We start from the raw sequence: 22012 nt of genomic DNA, 5'->3' as shown, positions 1-22012 counted from the left end.
GCCTAGGGGAGAAATAAAATACATACAAGGTTATTAATTGTGGCAGGGCAAAAGATTAGAAATAACCTTTCAATCAATAGGGGACTAATTAATTTATTTCTAACCCTGAAGTGGAATACTCTACAGCTATAAAAATGAGGAATCTGTATATTAATAATAAAACAATTTCCACTACATATTATTAAGTGGGAAAAAAACTAGTAACAACAATACATCATCACTTACTAATAATGGGAGCTAGATAATATAGATATAGTCAGAAATAGTGGTGAGGATGGTGGCAAGGAATAAAAGCAGAGATAACCAGTATCTGGCAGTCACTGAGTATTTGTTTGTTTACAATAATATAAAATATCTCTAGAAGAATATATAAGAAATGTAGGTGCTTTACAAGGATTAGGCGTGCTGCAGAACCAGGTTGGAAGGGGAATTTTCACCATATACCCTATTTTAGGTTGAATGGTGTCCCCTACAAAGATATGCTGAAGTCTGAACCCCCAGTACCTGTGAATGTGACCTTATCTGGAAATGGAGTCTTTGTAGATGTAATCAAGTTATGATGAAGTCATACTAGATTAGGGTGGCCCACTGTAATATGATTGATGCCCTTATTAGAAGAGAACAAGAGATGCAGACACACACACAGGAGAGATGGTCATGGGAAGATGAAGGCAAATGTTGGGATGATGCTTCCACCAAGCAAGGAAGGTTGCAGATTGTCAGAAAACCACCAGGAGCTGGGAGAGAGCCCTGGCTCAGATTCTCCCTCCCAGCCCTAGAAGGAACCAAGCCAACATTATCTTGACTTCAACTTCTGGCCTCCAGAACTGTGAGAGAATAAATTTCTGTTGTCTTAAGCCAACTAGTTTGTGGTACTAATTTATTACTGTAGCCCTAGGAAACTGGTGCACACCCTTTTTTCAATTTTGAACCATGTGAATGTAATATCTAGTCAATAAGTAGGTTGAAAAAAATTTTGCCAAAAGTAAGAATAAATAAATAAAGTAGGTTTTATTATACCTTGACTCTGATTAACTTTCTAAAACCATACAGATTTTTATCTACCCAGAATTTCATGAGATGTATAGGAAATGCATTTCAATAGAGTCAACCATACCTAGGCTAATCGTTTGAAAATGAGAGAAATTAACAAACAAGAACCCAGGGGATGCTGGGCATTAGCTCTCTCTGACTCTAATTCCTGAGCACCCCCTGGCAGCCTGAAGCTGAAAGCCAGCTCTGGGTGGAGTTGCTCTTTTCCATCATGCCTTCTTACCACACATTTTTTTATCTTTGTTTTTTGTTTTAAATTAAAAAGGTGAACCCATTTAATAAACAAGAGAGTCTTCCTTGAGTACACTGAAATCATCAGGGCTACTGGAAGACTGTCTTCAGAGCTCCTGGCCACTGTCTGTGTCCACAGTCACTACTGGAACATATGCTGACAGCAGATTAGCCTAAGGAATGCTGCAGCTATGTTGATGTCGTGGACTCCTGGGTTTCTTACTCTGCTCATTAGCTCTGAAATTGAAAGTGTTTCTGTGATCACACACAACCAAGACCCCAAAATATCTGATCAGCTCAATAAACTCAAACAACATCAGATTTTGACAGTAGATGCTCAGCCAACTTCTTTTTTTTTTTTTAAGAAATCACCTTTTAACAGGACATTTTTAGATTTACAAAATAATTATGAAGATAGCACAAAGTGTTCCTATATACCACACATCCAGTTTCCCATATTATTAACCTTACATTAGTCTGGTACATTTGTTACAATTAATGAACCAATGTTGGTACATTATTATTAACTAAACTCCATACTTTATTCAAATTTTCTTTGTTTTTACCTAATGTACTTTTTCTGTTCCAGGATCCTATCCAGGATACCATATGACATCTTGTTCTCATGTCTTCTTAGGCTTCTCTTGACTATGACAATTTCTCAGACATTCCTTGTTTTTGATGGCCTTGACAGTTTTGAGGAGTGTTGGTCAGGTATTTTGTAGAATGTCCCTCATGATTAGACTGGAATTATGGTTTGGAGGAGGAGGACCACAGAGGTAAAGTGACATTCTCATTATGTTGTATCAAAGTTACATGCTATCAGCATGACTTATCACTGTTGATATTCACCTCGATCACCTAGCTAAGGAAGTGTTTGTCAGTTTTCTCCACTGCAATACCGTCCTCTTTAGAAGGAAGCCACTATGCATATTATACACTTAAGGGCTGAGGGGTTCTGCTCCACCTCCTTGAGAACAGAGTATCCACATAAATTATTATTTTGAATTTTATGTATGAATATTTGTCTTTATTCTCCCCTTTATTTATGTATTCAATCTTTTGTTTATATCAGTATGGTCTCATGGATATTTATTTTATACTTTGGTTTATAATTCAATGCTACTTTATTTACTTAGCTGAATTTTTGATTAAAAAAATGATTGTTTTGGCATTATATATAGATCACTTTTGAACCCAAAGCTTACCACATGACAGTACACTTTTTATGTGCTCACTTCCTATGTGCTCACATGGTAACTATATTTCTAATAATTCATCTATTCAAACAAGTATGTGCCGTGTGCATCCACAGTACTACATGCTGGGTGTCAGTAGTAAGTGGAGTAGACTGCATCCCTGCCCATGTGAATTGTCAACCTAACATTTGGCTTATTTATTTGACATAGCACAGCATTAGAAAATCTGGACAACAGCAGCAACAATAGAATTCGTGTCCTCAAAAAGCTCTAACGGTCACTTGAGCAGGCAGGATGCATCCCCAAACTCATGTAAGACTAGAAAGAAAAGTAAGTTGGGAATAATTGTAGACCGAAATATGTCTAATGTGCCATCTTGAGATAGTACAGGCTTAGAAAAGTTAGCAAAAAGTTTTGTTTAAAAGAAAGGATCTGGAGGTATGAGAAAATTGTTGGAAGGGACAATGGGGTCAAATGTAGATTTTTAGTATTTTTAAAGACAGAATAGACAGACATCCATAAAACTGAAGAAGGGAATGTGGTGAGATTCAAAACTATAGATGAAGAACCACCTGTCAGAGCAAACTCTTAAAGGAACAAAAGGGGTGCAAGGATTCATTTTGGAGAGATTATGGAGATTAGGAAGATGTTACATCTACTGAGAACATTGGGAAGAATGAAATATTCACATTCGATCTAAAAGAGAATCTGCAGTACAAGGTACCATAAAGGAATGATGCTAAGAGAAGATGGTGAGTCTTACGTGGAGGCCAAATAGTTCATGAATTCTTTTTTTTTTTTTTACATCCCTTTATTGAGGTATAACTGACAAAACTGTGAAATACTTAAAATTACAATGTGATGACTTGATATATGTATACATTTTGAAAGGATCCCCCTATTAAATTAATTAACATATCTATCACTTCATATATTTACCTTTTTGTGTGTGAGAACATTTACATTCTATTCTGTTAGCAAAATTCAATTACATAGTCCAATGTTATCAGCTGTAGTTACCATGTCATACATTAGATCCTCCCACTTTATCATCTTATAATTCTGTGTGTCAGAAAGATCTATAAAAAGTTTCATTACCTTTTTGGGAAGACAAGGTAGGATGACTCCTTGAAATCCAAGCTAGAGCCGCTGTGATGGTTCTTGAGTTGTGAAAGATGCTTTTCATCCATTTCAATCGCCACATTTTACTACCAAACCTCCTGCCATGTTCCCCAAGAGATCTGATGTTCACCTCTTAATATGATTACAATATGTCTGAGGACTGAAATAAAACACTGACATTAAAAATATCAGAAAAGTGGTAGCATGGTTTAAATGCTTCATGTACCATAGCTCCTAACAATGGTTTCTTGCTTGCCAAACATTTTACAACACTTTGCACAAAGCAAATACATTGCCTAAAATATGTTTTCTTAAAAAACAAGCTTGAAGAGATGGATGTTTTATTTCTAAGTACGAGATTTAAAAATAAATTTAGTACTTGACTGTTTTATTATTTTTTAATGATGGCATCCATCTTTCCTCACCCAAGTCCAAGTTCCTTGGGTTCTTTCCATCTTCTGTAAGATATCCACCCTCATGCTTCCTTTCCCACAGATTCCACCAAACAGATCCTAGATATAAGATTACAAAGGTATAGTCTTTTCACTTAGAGCTTTGCAAGGGTTTGTGAGTTATCATAACAAGTCTTCTGAATGAAAAACACTAGCAATTTTCTTTTAGGAAGCTTTATGTGGCAACAGGTCTGGTCCCAACAAATCCCAGAGGCCTTGATTCAGCCTCTGGCCACCAACAGAATGATCACTGTCAGTGTTTTCCTATTAATTTCCTCCTGGGGAGAGTCTCTGATCTGCTGATATTCTGCAAATGGTCCCAAGCTACCCTTGTTCTCAGTTCATTGACCTTACATGGACCACAAGTGGCTGCAGGGAACAGGGGATGCCAGGCTCCATCCCTGATTTCACTTTGTTTCTGAGGTGTGGTAGTAAGTAGGAGTCTATTTAAAAACCAACCCCCCACCAAAATAAACTTAAGAATGAGCTTGAGATCTGCTCCCTCCTCTTCCCTAAACATAAGGACATCCTCAGTTTTTGTACTGAATTTTATAAATTCAGTAAACATAAATTTGCATTTTTCTGATCATAAGGATCTAGTTCCTATGCCAGTTACCAATGTGCAGTAGCAATGACTGATTGAGAAGAGTAGTAACAATTTGCATTTCTGCTGCACTTCAGAGAATCCAAGGGATTTCACTTGTCTTCACATCCTGCATTTGTAAGTCTTTCTTTAAAGACTTCACCTTTGGTGTCAGAGTAACTAGAATGATCATAGCTAACAACTATAAAGTCCTTATCGTGTTCCAAGTTCTGGGACTTTTATTTGTACTAATTTATTTAACTCTTACAATAACCTCTGACAAGTACTGTTACTATCTCCATTTTACAGGTGAGAAGAAAAAGGCACAGCACCTTGTTTATAGTTGAACAAACCCTAGGTCATCTGGTTCTAGAACCTGCACTCATTCCTGTTCTGTTTACCCTGCCTGGATTCAAATCCCACCTGGTCACTTTCCACTGTTTGAACATGGGCTAGTTATCTAACTTGTGTTATCTTAATCGCCTCACCTTTCAAGTTTATTTATTTGATAAAGGGAGAAAGATAAAGATTTATTTGATAGGAAGACAAAGATTTATTTGATAAAGGGAGAAAGAGAATCCCAAGCAGGCTCTTGCTGTCAGCACCAAGCCCAACAAGGCCATATCACGAACCTTGAGATCATGACCTGAGCGGAAATCAAGAGTCTGTCACATAAACGACGGAGCCACCTAGGCACCCCTAATCCTCTCACCTTTAAATGAGGACAGTAATACCTATCATATAAAGATTTGGATGACATAATTTACGTAAAGTTCCTGCTATGTGCTAAATAGATGTTAGATATTACTTTTATTTTGGATCACATCTTCTTTTAATAAACCCTGAGCATATATTATATGGCTAAACTTTCAGCCTATGTTGACAGTATAGCAGTATATTAGTTTCCTGTTGCTGCCATAATAAATTGCCACCTGTTTGGTGGCACAAGTTGATTATATTACAGAAATCTAAAATGGGTTTCACTGGGCTAAAATCAAAGTGTCAGGAAGATAGTGTTCCTTGTGGAGGCTCTGACGGGAATCTGTTTCATTGTTTTTCCAGCGTCTAAAGGCCACCTGCATTCTTTGGCTCATGATTCTCTTCCTCCATCTTCAATGCTAATGATACAAGTTGAGTCTTCCTCACTCACATCAATTGTCCAACCTCTGCTTCCTTCATTATATCTCCTCTCCTGCTCTACTGCCCCCTTTTCCTTACAAGAACCTTTGTGATTATACTGGGTTCACACAGATAATCCAGGATAATCTCCCCATCTCAAGAGCCTTAACTAAAGTATTCCTGTAAAGTCCCTTTTATGGTATAAAGTAAAATCTTCACAAGTTTCAGGTGTTCAGACATGGATTGAAACTTTGGTCCCCATCTTTGGGGGCCGTTCTTCTGCCAACAGCAAATGGTAACCCAGACAATCCCTGAGTAGGTGAGATTTACGTATGACCCCATTTCCAGCAGAGAAAGGTAGAAATAAGAGATGAAATGGTTTACAGAGAGAGGCTACTGGAAAGGCCAGTGGTGCTGAACCTTGTCAGACTATTTTAAGATTTTGGGAAACTGAGCTTTTTACAAAACACTTAAGGTTACTCTCTAAAAATACAATAATACATCTGATTAAAAAGAAAAAATATGTTGCCAAGATATCTATTGTGATATTCTAGTAACTCATTCTTTTTTTTTTTTTTTGGTCTCCCTAATACTTAAAATGTAGTATTAACATGTTATTGATACACTAAGGCTGGAGATTCTATTTCAGAAATATTTTGAAAATATAACTAAAATTCTTAATCTGAAGAGAGAGTTTTGCAGCTATTTTACTTTGTTCCCATAGTTAATCAAATTTACTCTCACAACACAAATGTTCTACTTGGAAATAGTCAAAGCCAACTCCAGGCCCATGGTTCTACCATTGCTAAAGACTCTTTCTGATTAAATGCAGACCCCACCTCCCTAAGCCCCATAATAAACCAGTGTTTTTCATATTATATGGTGTGCATAGAAAGCTCTTTATTGTAACAGAAGTTCTCTTTACATTTATGACATGATTGAGCATGGGCATCAGAACTTTGAGGTTTCAGGACATCTACAAAAAAATAGTTTTTCATGGGAGGATAGTTAATAATACCTAGAATCTAATGGGACTTAAGACAATAAATAAATTTTTTACAGTAAGATTCCATCAACCTTGTTGTACTTTGTAATTACTATTATAGCCCTTCTGCTATTGTTTAAAATATTCTCTGAAAAGCCAGAATTATTCAGTGCTGCTTGCATATACTTCACATAGCTTCCTATTTGACAACTAATGTTAAAAGAGCATTCTTGCTAACAAAAAAAAAAAAAAAGGAAATACACAAGCTACTGCTCTCCACACACTAAATGATAGAGGACAGATTGTTTATGAACCAAGCCTGCTATTGAGCACTTCAGTGATTTGATGAGACCAGCGTTTCCCATTTGTTAGTTGGGATTCCTGGGGCATGGGAGTTGGCTTTATTCTGATAGACCCCAGCTGAATTTTACCCCAGGTAAAAGACTCTACCACATAGAAATTTCTCTCTAAAAATCAGGAAAACAACTGATTCATGTCAGTAAATGTAATAAAGGTCAGTAAATTTAATGAAATTGGCATTCAGTTCAAGAACTGGAAGAAATCTAATGATCATCTGCCCTAACTTTATCATTTTCTAAATGGAGAAAGTGGAGACAAGAGAGCTCAGGTGACTGGCCAGGATTACCCTCAAGTTAGTGACAGAGCCAGGGAATGCCTGGAACCAGTGACTCATATCAATCCTTCCTGAGTGCTGAGTTCAGTAGGAGAAAGCTCTTTGTTTTAAAAGTTAAATCTAAGATGTAGAGTTATCCCCAACTCTCCTCCTCCCATGGACACACTGAATCACAACTACATGTGAAACCATCTCTTCTTTACAAAAAACCAAAAGGCTGGCTGAGTAATGACTACACATTGAATAAACAAGAAGAAAACCACATTGAGGTGGGTAAGACAGACTGGGACACAATAAACCCCACCCTTGGTATGGTGTCCCACAACCAGGAGGGAACTTGGAATGCAGAGCTTCTCCTTGAGAAGTGATGGGTTCAGACTCCATATCAAGCATCTCAACTTTTGGGACATACACTTGAGAGACAAGCTCCAAAAACATCTGGCTTTGAAAAACAATGGAGCTTGTGTTTTGTGACCCACAAGACTTTAGCAATCTGATAAGCTGCTTTTAAAGAGCTTACACTCTTGGACTTGCCTGCCCCAGGGCCCAGCACACAGGCAGCCAATGGCACGGTACTTAAACTGAAGAAAACTTACTAGCTTATATTAAAAATGTTTGCCTGAGGGGCAGGCATCTATTATATATATATGTATATATATATATATGTGTGTATATATATATATATATACATATATATATAAGCCTGTTGTAACACTCTCCAGGGAAAGAGCTAGTGTGTGCCATCTTTGCGCTCTGCCTTTCCTGTGCTCCAGAAAACTAGTCTCTCTTGGAGGGGAGCTTTTCTACATGTGTGGTGCCCTGATTTGGTGTGCTACCCCCAATACGATTCCTTTTGATCTCCTGGCTCTAGAGGACAGGTGAGGATGCATTCTTGATACCATAGAAGTATAATAATTGGTATCATCCAAAAGAATTCATATCCCTGTCTGGTACTTCAATTTTTCCATCTGCTGCCAAAGGGCCCTTCTACATTACCTGGCACTGGATGTCATTGGAGTTTATGCTCATAGGTCTCATGGTACAGTATACAACAGAGAAATATTTCTTAAACAGCTACCACCCCCAGGGCACAGCAAAAGGCAACATACCCAAATGCTCAATCTTTCTGTGAAGAAAGTTGATCATCTTGATACTGGACTCCAGTGTCTCCTGGAGGGAAGCTTCACATGTGTCTGCTGCCCTGGTTTTCATGTCTGGAGACCATATTTTTGTGGCTGCCACCCAGAGGATGCCCCTTGATTGCCGGGATCTTGGGGATGGAGGGCTTGCATTCCTGGGTGCCATGGGACTGGAGCAATCAGAGAGATATGTTTGGGCAGGTTACCAACCCCATGGCACTGCACAGATAGTTTACTGGGGCAGTCTCCAGTCTTTCAGTGAAGGAAGACTCTTTGCTTGTCCTAGTCCTCTGACCTGAAAGGCAGGCCTAAGGTTTCATTTATCAGCCTATGAAGCTGCTCTCAAAAGACATAGGCTATGGGTGCCATCTTGGTGTTCTCCCTCTGCCCTGCTTCAACTCACTGGTATCACTCAGAAAAGAGTTTATACACTTTCTTGGAGTCCTGACTTGTATGAGTGCCACCCATGGGACACCTCCTGATCACATGGGTCTGGTGGCCAATAGGGCTTATGCTTTTAATCCCACAAGACAGTATATATTTGCATATTTTAAAGCTCATGCCTGAGGGTCTGGGTTCCAGTCAGCCTGAATCTAGACACTGACATCCTCACCTTTGAGACACTGATAGATCCTGGCAAATTCTCAACTATTGAAAGGTATTAAAAATATAATAGTCTACTTGAACAAGCACAGAGATTTGAGAGACAACCAGCAGCTGAGTCAGGAATGAACAACAAAGTTTCATCTCCAATACTCCTTCTTTCATCTCCAGTCCCACTCCTTAAAGACTGGGAGAGGTTGTTTATCTACTGTATAGAAACAAATATAGAGAATAAGGCAAAATGAAGAAACAGAGGAATATGTTACAAATGAAAGAATAAGATAAAGCCTCAGAAAAAAGTCTTAATGAAATGGAGAGAAGTCATTTACCTGATAAAGAATTCAAAGTAATAGTTATAAAGATGTTCACCAGACTAGGGAGAAGAATGAATAGACACAGTGAGAACTTCAGCAAAGAGATGGAAAATATAAGAAAGTATAAACAGAAATCAGAGAGATGAAAAATACAATAACTGAACTGAAAAATATGTTAGAGGGTTTCAACAACAGACTAGATGAAGCACAAGTATCAGTCAACCCAAAGACAAGGCAATTGAACTCAACCAAAAAAAATCAGCAAAAAGAAAAAAAATTGAATGAAAAGAAGTAAAGATGGCTTAAGGGCCTATGAGATACTATCAAATGGATGAACATTGTGTCATAGGATTCATAGGAGAAGAAGGGGAGAAAGGGGCAAAAATATTTGAGCAAATAAATGACTGAAAAACTTCCTGAAACTGGAGAAGGAAACAGACATCCAGACTCAGTAAGTCCAGAGAATTCCAAATAAGAGGAACCAAAGAGACCCACAGTAAGGCATATTACAATTAAAATGCCAAAATTAAAGACAAAGAGAGAACATTAAAAGAAGCAAGAGGAGGGGTGGAAACAGCTTGTTACATAAGGGAATCCCCCTAAGACTAGAAGTAGATTTTTCAGCAGAAACTGTGCAGGCCAGAAGGGAGTGGCATGATACATTGAAAGTTCTGAAAAGAAAAGAACTTCCAACCAAGAATGCTCCACTCAGCAATGTTATCACTCAGAAGAGAAGGAGAGATAAAGAGTTTTCCAGAGAAGCAAAAGCTAAAGAAGTTCATTACCACTAACATGGCCTTACAAGACATGTTAAAGGGACTTCTTTAAGCTAAAAAGAAAAGGTGCTAAATAGTAACAAGAACAAATATGAAAGAATAACTCTCACTGGAAAGGTAAACATATAGTAAAGGTAGTAAACTAATCACTTATAAAACTAGTATGAAAGTTAAAAGAAAAAAGTAGTATAATAACTATGTTTACAATAATTAGATAAAGAATACAAAAGATAAAAAATTTCAGGTGTGACATTGAAAATATAGAGGGGGAGGGTAATAATATTGAGCTTTACAATGGGATCAAACTTAAGTTGTTATCAACTTAAACTATTATTGATATAATCGTTAAATGTAAACCTCATGGTACCCATAAAGCAAAAACCTATTATAAATACACAGAAGATAAAGAAAAAGGAATATAAGCATACCACGAAAGAAAGTCATCAAACCTACCAGAAAAGAGATGAAGGGAAGAAGAAAGAAGCACTATAAAACCATTCAGAAAACAATTAACCAAATGGCAATAAGCACATACCTGTCAATAATTACTTTAAATGTAAATGGACTAAATTCTCTGACCAAAAGACATAGAATGGCTAAATGGATTTTAAAAAAGACATCTCCATGCTGTCTATAAGAGGAATTTGTATATGTAAGTACATACACAGACTAAAACTGAAGGAATGGGAAAAGATATTCTATGCAAATGGAAACCAAAGAAAGCTGAAATACTATACTGACATCAGACAAATAGATTTTAAAACAAAGACTATAATAAGAGACAAGAAGGGCATTACATAAGGATAGAGAGGTCAATTCCACAAGAAGATATAACATTTCTAAATATTCATGCACATAACATAGGAACACTTAAATATATAAAGCAAATTTAACAGACTTAAAGGGGGAAATAGACACCAACACAATAATAGTAGGGAACTTTAATACCCACTTACATCAATGGATAGACAATTGGTGTCTAGATAGAAATAGACACCAATACAATAATAGTAGGGAACTTTAATACCCACTTACATCAATGGATAGATCATTCAGAAAGAAAATCAATAAGGAAAACTTGGCCTTAAATAATATGTTAGACCAGAGGGACCTAACAAAAATATACAGAAAATTCCATCCAAAAGCAATAGAACACACTTTCTTCTTTTTTTTTTTAATTTTTTTTTAACGTTTATTTATTTTTGAGACAGAGAGAGACAGAGCATGAACAGGGGAGGGGCAAAGAGAGAGGGAGATACAGAATCTGAAACAGGCTCCAGGCTCTGAGCTGTCAGCACAGAGCCGGATGCGGGGCTCGAACTCACGGAACGCGAGATCATGACCTGAGGTGAAGTCGGCCGCTTAACCGACTGAGCCACCCAGGCGCCCCATAACACACTTTCTTCTTAAGTGCACATGGATAGACCATACATTAGGCCACAAAGGAAGCTTAATATTTTTAAAAGGATTAAAATAATATCAAGCATTTTTTCTGACCCCAATAGTATGAAACTAGAAATTAATTTCATGAGAAAACTGGAAAATTCACAAATATGTGGAGATTAAACAACATACTATTGAGCAATCAATGGGTCAAACAAGAAATCAAAGGAGAAATAAAAAATACCTTAAGACAAACAAAAATGGAAATGTAACATACCAAAAATTATGATATACAGAAAAATCAGTTCTAAGAGATAAGTTTATAGCAATAAATGCCTACCTCAAAAAAACAAGAAAAGTTTCATATTAACCTAACTTCACACCTCAAAGAACTAGAAAAAAAACAAACAAAACCCATAGTAGAAGGAACAGAAAGAAATGACACAGAAACTAAAATAACAATAAGAAAGATCAATACAACTAAGAGCTGATTCTTTCAAAAGATAAACATAATTGACAAGTCTTTATCTAGACTCATCATGACCAAAAAGAAAGGATGCAAATAAATGAAATCATAAATGAAAGAGAAAATGTTACAACTGACACCATAGAAATACAAAGGATCATAAGAAACTACTATCAATAATTATATGTTAATAAATTGGACAATCTAGAAGTGGATAAATTCCTAGTCTACCAAGACAAAATCAACATGAAACAGAAAATCTGAACAATTACTAGTAAGGGGATTGAATCCCTAATCAAAAATCTCCCAATGAACAAAAGTCCAGGACTAGACAGCTTCCCTGGTAAATTCTACAAAATGTTCAAAGAAGAATTAATAAAAATCCTCTCAAACTCTTACAAAAACTTTTCTGTAAGTTTCTATATGCTCCTTCTATAAGAGGAAGGAACCCTTCCAAACTTATTTCTCAAGGTCAGCATTACTCTGATAGCAAAACCAGACAAAAATGCCATAAGAAAAGAAAATTACAAGTCAATAGCCATAATTAACATAGATACAAAAATCCTTAACAAAATATTAACAAACTGAATTCAACAATACATCAAAAGGACCACATACCATGATCAAGTGAAATTTATCCCAGGAATGCAAACAGTCAATATGATATAAGACATTAATAAAATGTAGGATAAAAATCATATGATCATCTCAGTAGGTGCAGAAAAAGCATTTGCAACGTCCATTTATGATGGACTTCTGAGCAAAGTGGGTACGGAAAGAATGTACCTCTGCATAAAAAGGCCATATATGACAACCTCACAACTAATATCATATTCAATGGTAAAAACCAAAAAGCATTTCTACAATAGCAATAAGACACACTTGCCATTTTTATTTAACATAGAATTGGAAGTCCTACCCAGAGCAATTAGGCAAGAAAAAAAAAAATGAAAGTCATCATCCAAATTATAAAGGAAAAGTAAAACTGTCACTATTGGTGGATGGCATGATATTATATATAGAAAATTAAGACACCTTTTTTTTTAAAAAAAATACTTGTTAGAACTAATAAATGAGCTTAGTAAAGTTTCAGGATACAAAATTAATATTCAGAAATCAGTTTGGTTTCTATACACTGCTAATGAGCTACCAGAACAATAAATTAAGAAAATAATCCCATATACAATTGCATCAAAAAGAATAAAATTGCCTAGGAATAAATTTAGCCAAGGAGTTGAAAGACTTATATATTGGAAACTACAAGATATTAACGAAAGAAGTTGAAAAAAAAAAACACAAATAAATGGAAAGTATTCTGTGCTCATGCACTGGAAGAATTAATATTGTTAAAATATCCATACCACCCAAAGGAATACACAGATTAAATACAATCCCAGTCAAAATTCCAATGTCATGTTTCACACAAATAGAACAAAAAATCCTAAAATTCGTATGGAACCATAAAAACCCTGCATGGCCAAAGCTGGAGGCATCACACTTCCCGATTTCAAACTATATTACAAACACACAGTAATTAAAACACTATGGTATTAGCATAAAAACAGACATATAGATCAATGGAATAAAATAGAAAGCCCAGAATTAAACCCACATGCACACAGTTCATTGATTTACAACAAAGGAGCCAATAATGGACAATGGGAAAAGAACAGTCTCTTCAATAAATGATGTTGGGGAAATTGGACAATCATAAGCAAAAGAATGTAACTGGACCACTGTCTTACACAATACATTAAACTTTATTTATTTATTTAAATATATGAAATTTATTGTCAAATTTGTTTCCATACAACACCCAGTGCTAGTCCCAAAAGATGCCCTCCGCAATACCCATCACCCACCCTCCTCTTCCTCCCACCCCCCATCAACCCTCAGTTTGTTCTCAGTTTTTAAGAGTCTCTTATGCTTTGGCTCTCTCTCACTCTAACCTCTGTTTTTTTTCCCCCTTCCCCTCCCCCATCGGTTCCTGTTAAGTTTCTCAGGATCCACATAAGAGTGAAACCATATGGTATCTGTCTTTCTCTGTATGGCTTATTTCACTTAGCATCACACTCTCCAGTTCCATCCACGTTGCTACAAAGGGCCATATTCCATTCTTTCTCATTGCCACGTAGTACTCCATTGTGTATATAAACCACAATTTCTTTATCCATTCATCAGTTGATGGACATTTAGGCTCTTTCCATAATTTGGCTATTGTTGAGAGTGCTGCTATAAACATTGGGGTACAAGTGCCCCTATGCATCAGTACTCCTGTATCCCTTGGGTAAATTCCTAGCAGTGCTACTCTGGGTCATAGGGTAGGTCTGTTTTTAATTTTTTGAGGAACCTCCACACTGTTTTCCAGAGTGGCTGCACCAGTTTGCATTCCACCAAAAGTGCAAGAGGGTTCCCGTTTCTCCACATCCTCTCCAGCATCTATAGTCTCCTGATTTGTTCATTTTGGCCACTCTGACTGGCATGAGGTGATATCTGAGTGCACAATACATTAAAATTAATTCAAAATGGATTGAACACTTGAATATAAGACATGAACCCATAAAACTCTTAGAAGAAAGCATAGTCGGTGAGCTTCCTGACATAGATGGTGATGATTTCATGAATCTGACACCAACAACAAAAGCAACAAAAGAAAAACAAACAAGTTGGACTACATTAAACTAAAAAGCTTTTGCACAGCAAAGGAAACCACCAACAAAATGAAAAAGCAACCTACTGAAATGGGAGAAAATATTTGCAAATCATATATCTGATAAGGGGCTAATATCCAAAATATATAAAGAACTCCTACTACTCAATAAAAATAAAACAATCCAATTAAAAATGGGCAGAAGATTTGAACATTTTTCTAAAGAAGGTATACAAATGGCCAACAGGTACATGAAAAAATGCTCAGCATCATTAATCACCAGAGAAATGCAAATCAAAACCACAATGAGATAACACCTCCGAGCTATTAGAATGGCTATTATCAAAAAGACTAGAAATAGCAAGTGTTGGCAAGGATGTGGAAAAAAGGGAACCCTTGTGCACTATTAGTGGGAATGTAAATTGGTGTCGGCACTATGGAAAATGGTGTGGTGTTTCCTCAAAAAATCAAAAACAGAACTACCATATTATCTAATAATTTCACTTATGGGTACTTATCTACAGAAAACTAGAACACTAACTCAAAAATATATATGCATCCCCATGTTCATTGCAACACTATTTGCAGTAAACAAGGTAACAAAAACAACTTATATGTCCACTGATGGATGAATGGATAAAGAATTTGTGGTTTATATACACAATGGAGTACTACGTGGCAATGAGAAAGAATGAAATATGGCCCTTTGTAGCAACGTGGATGGAACTGGAGAGTGTGATGCTAAGTGAAATAAGCCATACAGAGAAAGACAGATACCATATGGTTTCACTCTTATGTGGATCCTGAGAAACTTAACAGAAACCCATGGGGGAGGGGAAGGGAAAAAAAAGAGGTTAGAGGGGGAGAGAGCCAAAGCATAAGAGACTCTTAAAAACTGAGAACAAACTGAGGGTTGATGGGGGGTGGGAGGGAGGGGAGGGTGGGTGATGGGTATTGAGGAGGGCACCTTTTGGGATGAGCACTGGGTGTTGTATGGAAACCAATATGACAATAAACTTCATATATTGAAAAAAAAGAATTTGTGGTATAGATATAAAATGGAATATTATTCAGCCATAAAAATGAATGAAATATTGCCATTTGAGACAATGTGGATGGACATGTAGGGCATTATGCTAAGTGAAATAAGTCTAACAGAGAAAGACAAATATTATATGATTCCACATATATGTGGAATCTTAAAAAAATTTTTTTTTTAATTAAGCTCACAGATACAGACAAAAAATTGGTGGTTTCTAGAGGCAGGGCATTGGACATAGGAGAAATGGTTGAACTGTTTTGTTTTGGCTTAGTTTAGTTTAGTTCAGTTTAGCTTTAGTTTAGTTTAGTTTAAATAAATTACATAAAAAATAAAAAATAAATAAAAGTTAAATCTTTGTGTTTCAAAGCTACTGAGCCACCTGCATCTCTATGGAAAATAACACTTTTTTGGCTGTGTAGCCAAGAAAAGTAGTAGTATAAACAATACACCATTTAAGGGTTTAATGATGCTATCAAGGACAAGAATAGGATTCAAGAAAGATATTTTTTATTTAGTTTTGAAAAAATTCTAGATGTAAGTAAAGGTTTTAAATATGCAAATATTTTGCTTCCTCAAGTTTACATCTTAAATATATATTAACTCTATCTTCTCTCTATCTCACTGCCACCACCTGGACCCAGGCCCTAATCATTGCCCGACACCACCAACCAATAACCTAATTGCTTACCCAGTTTCTGGTCTGACCCCTCTGTTAACATTCTTCCACAAAACAATTTTTCTAGAAGTGCAAATCCTCCCCTTCTTAAAGTCTCCAATGTCTCTAAAATGCTATGATAGTCTTCAGCACATGGGACATCATACTGCTCCCTAGCCACTATCTGTCCAATCCCATACCTCTGTCCTTCTCCTCAAATCATAGGCTCCAGATTCCCCTGAGTGCAGTCATAGCCAACTAGCTCAGTCTCCATGCCCTTGCAAGCCCTCTGCATTAAGGCATCTCTACTGAATTTGATGCATTTCAGCTCACACATTGCCTCCTGGGCATTGCCTTCCCTCACCTGCAAACAGAATTCATTAGTCCCTTCTTTGTGTCACTGTGGGACTCATATTGACCTCTATAGCACTCATGCCCCTATATCGTGGTTGTTTACTTCTGCATCCTTCAGGATCTGGCATATAGAGGGGCTGAAGGCATGTTTAACGGATAAATTAATACATTAAATTCTCTGAATTTAGCCTAAGGCAGGAAGTGGTGAAAAATAATCTCAGTTGAGCAATCAGTCCACCTTAAGGACATGACTAATTCTGCAGGCAGTACAACTTTTAGGAGTATCTTGCTGTGCTTAACTCAGGAGTGTTAGCAGTCAGGGAACCTGTATGAGGCCTCCAGCATTTCTGAATGGAAACAACATCCTGAGGAAGTGAATCCATTTGGGAACATTCTGATGCTTTGTTCTTTCCAGTTTTTACACATCATTGTGTATTCATGCAACAGAAATGCACCAGATAAGGAAAGCTGGGAGCAGGTTGACTTATCAAGGGGTGGAAACATGTTAGAACTTCATGACAACACATAAGATAGAATTTCAGGGGTGCCTGGGTGGCTCAGTCGGTTAAGCATCCAACTTCTGCTCAGGTCATTATCTCACAGTTCGTGAGTTTGAGCCCCACATCATGCTCTGTGCTAACAGCTTGGAGCCTGCTTCAGATTCTGTGTCTCCCTCTCTCTCTGCCCTTCCCCAGCTTGCTCTCTGTCTCTCTCTCTCTCTCTGTCTCTCTCTCTCTCTCTCAAATAAATAAATAAATAAATAAGAATTTCCAGAGTAACTTTGTATATAGAAGATCCATGCAGGCTCAATGAATTCCTCAGCTCTGCTCATGGGTATGCAAAATAATATTTTCTATACATATTCAATAAGAGGCTAAGTGATTAAACACATAGACTCTAGAGACAGACCAACCTGAGTTCAAGTCCTACATTTACCACCTGCTGAATATATGACTTTTGATATGCAACTTCTCTAAGCCTCCATTTTTTCCCTCCTTGAAACATGGTTGTTATGAGTATTAACAAAGTGCAGGTAAGACATTAAGCATGGGGTCAGACATACTGAATATGATCAAAATATTAAAAGCAGTGATAGACATTAAGCTGAATTTTTCTTTTCTGAACAAGTCACTGATTTGAAATATGTCTCCAGATAAATGCACCATGCCTCAGTGTCACATGTATGACCAATACTAATGAAATGTTAAGAAAATAATCCTCTTCTTATGAGTTGCAGTTAATTTGCCTCAGTCAATGGAATCATGTGAGTAGAATCCATTGGGTCACCTAAGTGACTGACATGCTAATTTTCCTATGTTCTGATTATCTGCTGTTACATAAAAATATTGCCCACAAACCTTAACTGCATATTACTAAAGGAAAGAAGCCAGTCTAAAAAGGCTATATACTGTATGATCTTAACTACATGACGCTCTGGAAAAGGCAAAACCATGGTGACAGTAAAAAGTTCAGTGGTTGGGACACCTGAATGGCTCAGCTGGTGAAGCCATTTGATTTGACTCTTGATTTCGGCTCAGCTCATGATCTCATTGTTCCTGTGTTCAAGCCCCATGTTGGGCTCTGCACTGACAGCGCAGAGCCTGCTTAGGATTCTCTCTTTCTCTCTCTCTCTGCCACACCTCTCTCTCTCTCTCTCTCTCTCTCTCTCTCTCTCTCTCTCTCTCAAAAATAAGTAAATAAACATAAAAATTTTAGTGGTTGCCAGGGGTAAGAGGGTGGGGTGGGAAAGATAAATAAACGGAGCACAGAGAATTTTCAGAGAATAAAATTATTCTGGATGATACTATAATAGCAAACACATGACATTATGCATTTGTGAAAACCCATAAAATGTACACCACCAAGAGTGAATCCTAACGTAAACTATGGACCTTTGTTAATAATAATGTACCAGTATGGATCCACCAATTGTAACAAATGTAGCACACTAATACAAAATGTAAATAATAGAGGAAACAGTGTGCAGAAGAGAGCAGGTATGTGAGAACTCCTCTCTAATCAATTTTTCATTAAAGCTAAAACTGCTCCTAAAAAATGAAGTCTAGAGGCACCTGGGTGGCTCAGTCAGTTACGCTTCTGATTCGTGATTTTGGCCCAGGATCGTGGGATCTAGCCATCAGGCTACATGCTGAGAATGGAACCTGCTAAAAATTCTCTCTGTCTCTCTTCCCGTCTGCCATTCTCCCCCACTCACACTTGCTCTTTCTTTCTCTCCCTCTCTCTGTAAAAAAAAATAAAATGAAATCTTATTAAAAAAAAAAAAAAACAGAAAGAAAAATGAAGCCTATTAATAATAACAAAAACTGCCCCAAAACTTAGTGGAAGCCAATTTTCTAAGAAAAGCCAAATGGTTTTCCCTTTTCAATATAAGAAATGGCAAAGTGTTTGTGGCCATCTTCACTTGACGATAGCAAGTTGGTTCATGTCTCTAGAAAGTAAGATAATCTACTTGAGAAGAAGGTAAAAAGATAGTTTCCATTCACAAATCTGAACAAAGCAGGTTTCCCAGGATGCTTTGTAAAACGTCTGAAATAACATTTAAGAACCACTGCTATAATCCAGACACACAACATACAAAATGAAGGTTGATCAACGTGCTCAGAAAATTAATTTGCTAGGACACTAGAGGAAATTTCATTGTTTCCAAATAATTAACAGGACCGGGGGTGTAAATTAATGAAAATTCTGAATTATGGTCTCGTAAAAGTCCAGTATTGCTATTTTTGAACAAAAGCAGTCATTACACTAGGATAACAGTATTTCTTACCAAGTCTTTAAATGCCACAGAGAATGTCTTTCCTGTAGACACTCCTGGAAAGGGACTGGTGGGCCCCTCCCCTGGCCTCAGGACTGGAGAGTAGTTCCAGTGCTTCCAGTCACCACAAGAGCCTGGGAGTCTTGGAGAGGTGCCAGTGGCTTGGACGTCCTAGTGCATTGTTCCTCTCTGGGGTCCTGCTGGCTCCCTGCTGGCTCCGCTGAGAACTGTGCTCATTGCCCTCCCTTTGTATCTCCAGCCTCAGGGGGTCTTTCTTCCAGTATTACCCTCCTGCTCTTGGACAGCGCATTTGCTTGTCTCCTCAATCCTTTCTTCTCTAATGACTTACATTCTTGAGTGCACAAAATCCAGAGATATTCCTAGACCATTTTTTCTTTCTCACCTGGCATTGCTTTCTCCAAAGCGGTGAAGACACCCAGACAGGTATCTGCCAGAGTTGAGGACAAGAGAGAGAAACACAAATGCCAGAGGGGAGAAACCTATAAATTAATTAGTCAAGAATGTTACACCTACATGCACAGTTCTATAGCAAGAAAGCCACAATGAGCCAGGACTCTATCATGACCAGATGAGAAGCTCATTATTTCCAAACTCTGGGAATATGCTATCAGGGAGGCGTGATTGAGAGAACAGATCATAAGGGATAGATATGCTAATGCCCCTCTCCTAAATGATATACAAACCAAGCAGAGTGGTAAAGACTTTGGGTAGAATTTGAGAGGAGTTTGGAATATCTCATGAAGTAAAATTCAGCATCATGAAAAATAGACAAGTGAGGATGAACTAGAGGCTGAGAAAAATCCATTGGCTAGAGAAATAATGAGATCACAGGATTGGGGGAGAACCAGAATGTGCTGATCAACATGGAGGTCATTTCAGAATTGACACATGTGCTGATGCACTCTCAAGAGGAGGATGGGGAGAGGGAAAGAGGAAGAAGGCGGGGACACAGGAGGAGAGAGACAAGGCAGAAAAGGAGGAAAAGAAGGACAGGAGAGAAGGAGGCATAAGAGGCTGGCAAGATAGCCAAATGCTAGATGTAATAGTTGGAGGAATTCTGGCAAATATTGCAACATGAGATAGACAGTAGGAAGTGAGGTCCAGTCCAAAAGGAGCCTACTTTCTCTTGACTATAGTGGCCAGGAGTACATAGACTCCCATGATAAAATGGCTGGGGTTTCAGTGATTGGGGCTATAGGACAAGTTAGCTGTAAGGTGAGTGACAGGGTGACCCAGCCATGCTGATTGAATTACATGAGACCAAGGCAACTTAGAAAAACCCAGCTCATTCGCATCAAATAGTGAGCTCTGCACCTACCGTGGCTCCCTAACTTTATTACAACAGACTCAATACAGTGAGAGCCACTGGTAGAGGGAGAAGAGGAAGGACCAGAAATCACACCATAGGCCTATTTTTGGAAAGACAACTTTTCTTATCCTTTTTCTGGATGGTAGCAGCCAATTTTATCTTAGCAAACTACTCATCCAACATGGATGAGACCCCTTACCAGTATCTGAGCAGTCAGGCAGCTGCAAAAACTTTATTTAATAAGCAAAAATTTTATATTTAGTACATGAGCTACCTGCAAATGGATTTCAACTGTTTTGAGCATTTTATTGCTATTAGGCAGGCAGAATATTCTACCATAGGTGCACTATTAACATAGCCTTTATCCTTCAAGAGAACAAAAATAAACTTTACTTAATTCTTGCAACCCAAATTGCAAATTTCATAATCTACATGCTTTTCTTCCTTTTTGTAATATTTCTGTTTGAAAGATATGCACCTATGACCTGTATCACAGAGCAATAACCACAAATGTCACATAGACATACTATATGCTTTGAAAATATGACCGAATTGGTGCCAAATGGTATGTGTCACTAGCTGAAAGGGTTTTGCCTCTAGAGCACAGTTATTCGAGTTCTGAAAATTATTTCCATCTGAGGAAGGTTTGGGGGCCTAATATGACAGGAGGGGATAGGGTCAGCAGTAATCTGATCTCCAAAAAAATTGTCACAATTATCACCTATGCTGGTGGTCTTGGCCCAGATTCAAACTGACCAGGAGCAGAGAAAGAATGCCCTTCTCTTTCTTGTTCTTGGAGCATGGCTATGGTAGCTCCTGGGCCCTCCATAGTTAGCAAAGTATGAAAGGCATGCTAATTGTAGGTGAGGTGAGTACAGGACTTGAAGACACAGAAGACATTCACCTAAAAGGCCAATACATTTAAAAGGCCACAATAGGCCAAAATGAACAAATCAGGAGACTATAGATGCTGGAGAGGATGTGGAGAAATGGGAACTCTCTTGCACTGTTGGTGGGAATGCAAACTGGTGCAGCCACTCTGGAAAACAGTGTGGAGGTTCCTCAAAAAATTAAAAACAGACCTACCTTATGACCCAGCAGTAGCACTGCTAGGAATTTACCCAAGGGATACAGGAGTACTGATGC

Source organism: Panthera uncia (genome assembly GCF_023721935.1).
Source record: "Panthera uncia isolate 11264 chromosome B2 unlocalized genomic scaffold, Puncia_PCG_1.0 HiC_scaffold_25, whole genome shotgun sequence".
Classification (NCBI taxonomy): Eukaryota; Metazoa; Chordata; class Mammalia; order Carnivora; family Felidae; genus Panthera; species Panthera uncia.
This window is presented reverse-complemented; position numbering follows the sequence as displayed.